The sequence below is a fragment of the Eucalyptus grandis genome, chromosome 3 (assembly GCF_016545825.1).
Source record: "Eucalyptus grandis isolate ANBG69807.140 chromosome 3, ASM1654582v1, whole genome shotgun sequence".
Classification (NCBI taxonomy): domain Eukaryota; kingdom Viridiplantae; phylum Streptophyta; class Magnoliopsida; order Myrtales; family Myrtaceae; genus Eucalyptus; species Eucalyptus grandis.
This window is the reverse complement of record NC_052614.1, coordinates 35860672-35865367: the sequence shown is the minus strand read 5'-3', so window position 1 is coordinate 35865367 and position 4696 is coordinate 35860672.

The window sequence follows — 4696 nt, the reverse complement described above, 5'->3', positions numbered from 1 at the left end:
TATTGCGGAATCATACTGACAGAATTTATGCGGTATGCCAGAGCTTAACTTGCTACATCGTCTATGCTTCGCTCCCGAATTTGCATGCTTATACCATGCTCGTTTCTTATTATGCATTGAATTGGTCATCAAACTACTAAGTGAGTAGAATCAACCCCCGGGAATTCATAAAGACATACATTCAGGAAGACCAGCGAATGGTGACTCTTGTTTAGTCAGGCCGATCTGGGAAGTTGAAGTTCCGGGGCTATCAGCGCTTCTTCCACATTGCATGCTTTGCGGTCAGTTGGTCCGCCTTCGCAAGATAAGCTTGCTTGCGCGAAGCAGATGGCTGCATGTTCGAGCTCGTCGATAGGGACGATACTGAATTCAGACTCTCCATTTCCGGGTTGAGGAAAGATTCCATAAGATGATATTAAGGCCAGCGTTGCTTCATGACACAGAGTGTCGGTCTGTTAGCAACACATGCACCAAATTAGTGCTGGAGATGTTAATGTTTCGTCGTATGATCGTGCATACGAGAAACGATACGAGAGACAAAATAAGTGTTAATTTAATCGAGGATAAACATAAGAGAAGTCCATTTGAGCTGGTTTAGTCATATGAAATAAAGACCTTTCGAATGCTCCAATGAGAAAATGTGAGCAAGAACGTGAAAGAAGACAATAAGGAAATAAATGAAGAATACACATGTTTTGTAAATAGAAACAAGAATTGGGATGGAATAGAATGAAATTGTAAAAGAAAATGGCATTTTTATTTCTTTAAATAGTCCAAGAATGGAATTGAACCGACATTTTCAGTTTTTTTTTTTAAGTGGAATAAAAAAAATTAGTTTCAAAAAGTATCAATTAAATCTCTTAATATAAAGGTATATATACTTGAATACAAATGATCAATTGGAAATATAGCAATATATTATCCTTCTCTTGGACCAAAATTCTAAGTAATGCTTCTGGACATTAAAGTTTTAATAAATTGCTGGGTTTATTTTGGATAATATAATAAAACGAAAAAATATAAGAGGTGACATTTTACGCCCATTAACAAGGGAGCTTTATTTTTGCTCAAAAAAAAAAAAAAAACAAGGGAGCTTTATTTTATTCATTTAGAGAAGAGTGATATAAGGTATTTCCTTTTTCCCGATACTTGACTTTTAAGACCGCGGAATGGTGTTTCCTAGGATTACAATTCATGACTAATACTACGGAAAACTCCAAATTAGTATACATGTAACAAATTTACTTCAAATTAATTTTTTAATCACCAAATACTTCAAACGGGTACATCTATAATAAATTTACCCTCCATTAATTTTCGTTAAATTTTGTCATCAAATTACTAAGTTGAATGACATGTAATAATTGACAAGTATATCCATCCAAGGTTTTACCCTTCATTTATCATAGGTGTACTACTTTGTGTTTTTCATGATATTAATACAATTTGTGAAAACTAATAGATAGTAAATTTATGACAAATGTGCCATTTAAGGTTTTTATAGTCAAAAAATTAACTTATGATAAATTTGTCATAAGTATATCAATTTAGATTTTTTTATAGTCAAAAAATATGTTTAGAATGAATTTGTTACATGTGTTCCACTTTAGGGATTTTCATGATATTAACCCTTAAACGAGTTGTCGGCCCTAAGTTGAAAGGAAAAAGAAGAAAAAAATTATATAAAATATAAAAAAATAGAAAAATCAAAAAAACTTACAAAAATTGTCTATTTCAACACAAGATATATCACATAGGACAGCTAATGCTAACTAGACTCGCACGTTATCTATTTCTTGCTAAAATTGATAGGAAAAACTAGATTGACAAAAAAATATGTAAGAGTAAATTGACAAATCGTCAAAAGATTTAGAATTAAATCTTCATGATTAAAAAGTTTAGTATTGAATCGGCTGTTGGACGATAGGTTTAGGATTTTTTAAATAATTTACTGATCAGAATTTTTAAATCTTACGGACAATACAATAAAGGATTGAGAGCAATTACATATCGTTGGATTGATATTGCCAATCCACTTCAGTGAAATAAGATAATTGGTGTGTTATTGTCGATTCGTAATCAATAGGTCCGCTGGGGACGAAAGTACTTCAATCCCTGACGTAAGATGTGTCGGACGATACATAAGAGAACGAGACATCCGTTACTATAACTGAACAAGAACGGTAGATTGATCGATGACCACTGCTGTCACTCGATGCACGAATACGAAGCAAAGCCACGTGCATTCTCGGTCCTGATTTCACCCTTCATCGAGCCCCTCGACGCCTCCTTTTCTTTCAACCCTTCTTATGTGGCGTTTCCTTCCATAACTTACAAGAGCATTTTCCAGGAACGATTACATGCGCACAAGTCCGCTAAAAGATTTGCTTCTTCAATCGAGAACGAAGGACCCGAAAGCCGTTTTGACAGGCTCATGTAGAAACCCAGAACCGCCACCATCCTCACCATCATCTTCTTCTTCTTTGAGCATTCAGTGCGGCTACTGCATGTTGCTGTCGCGGTCGCCGCCGGACAGAAAGAGGAACGTGCCGAGCAGCTGGAGCATTTAAGTCCAAGTGGTCCTTGCATCTTGAAGATAAACATGTTATATTCAGTTTATACTTATCAAATTAAAAATCCCTGTTTCACCATAGAGAATCCCTGGTTCATGGAAATCGAACAGCCACCCCTCTATCGGAGTAGACTAATTTGATCTGTGTAAATGTACCGATTTATATGCATTCAGGCCTATTTGATAAAACGGGAAATCAGAGCCCAGAATTTAAGCACCGATTTTGGTGTTGACAATCTTAAATGTTAAGAGAGACAAGAAAGTAATTTGACAATGCTGGATATTTGTAATTTCTTTCCAAACATAGAACTGCAACATAATCGGTAGACCATAACCTTATAATAGGCAAAATTTTAATTACAATCAACTAATTTTTCTACTTGTCAATGCCGGTTTAAACTCTTTTAGCATTTCGTATTGCTTTTTGTCCTTTAGTTTAGTCCATTCTGTAGTAGTTTGGATATGATCTGGTCAAAATAGTCATCATGCATACTTAAAAAGAGTTACCACGAAAAATATTAACTAATACATCAATAACAAATTTATCCCAAATTAATTTTTTGAAGCCCCAAACTAGTTTTTGCTAAATTGGATTAATACCACAAAAAAAATCAGAAATTGATACAAATATGACAAACGAAGAGTAAATCTCCGAACCGGTACACTTGTCAACTAACATGTCATTAAATTTAGTAATTTGATAGTAAAATTTAACTACGAGAACTAACAAGGCACAAAATTTGTCACAAATGAACTTCTTTTAATTTTTGTTTAATTAGATTAATACCACAAAAAATCACAAAATTGATACATCTATAACAAACGAAGAGTAATATCTCAAACTGATACACCCGTTAGTTGCCACGTATCATCAAACTCAACGATTTGATGGTAAAATTAATCAACAGAAATTAAAGGAAGGTAAATTTATCACAATTGAACCTTCATTAAATTTTTCATTAAATTAGATTAATATTACGAAAAAATGACAAAATATTGCACTTATGACAAATGGAGAGTAAAAACTCAACTCAGTACATCCTTTCAAACTCAGCAATTTGACGGAATCTAACGGAGAGTAAATTTATCACTTGCATACCAATTTAGGGATTTTTGTGTTCAAAAAATTAGTTGAGAGTAAATTTGTCACGGATGTACTGATTTGAGTTTATCATGATATTAACTAACACTGCCTAAAAAATGAGTACAGAAACTTCTATGTCATATGTGTATTCCTTTCTTACCTTAGCTCCTTTATTATCTTAGCTATGACAATTAAGGGTGTGTAAAAGAACTACCCGAAACCGCTTGAAATCAGACAAACGTATCCATAGGAACCAATCTAGTTACTAGTTCTAGGGATGGCTCTACTCACCCTCCCACTCAAACCAAACTAGTACATATTTCAATAATAATTTGACATTATCATGTGTATTGCAAATAATCTAAATCAATTTAGCATGAGATTGGTGTTGAGATTGAATTTATTAATGTGTTTCCTCATGTTTTATTCGAACACATATAACCTGTTTGATATGAGAGGCAATATGTTTGAACCAATATAGCATGTCTTATAATAAGATCAATTAGTTTAATGTGAGTTTTTTTTTTTTTTTTTTTTTGTCAAAGGAAACATTATATTCAGAGAAAAGTCAATTTAAAACCTGCCACAAGGACATCAACATACACCAGATTCATCAAAATATAAGGAGGGAAGATATTCCAATTTTGGGCCCAATTTTCAACTCGCTGGGCCTTTGCGGCCCAGTCGGCAACTCCATTGGCTTCTCTTGGACACCACCGAACTGTGAGATTAGGGAAAAGAGACAGCAATTCGGCAGCTTCCGCAAGCAAAGGACGAAGTTCCCATGGTGGCGATCTCCCTCCTGTGACGGCGTCAACTACAGTTTTACAGTTTGATTCGATCACAAGCCTTGCGTGATGCATACCTTGCTTTATCAAGTGGTGGATCGCGAAGGAGAAGGCTTGGAACTCCGGGAGCAGAGCTAAGGTGGCTGGGAATCTGCTGGTGTAGATCTTGGTGAGTCTGCCCTGATGATCTCGAAATACTGCAACCATCGCTCCTTCTGTACTTTCTGGTTGAAATGAGGCGTCAATGTTACA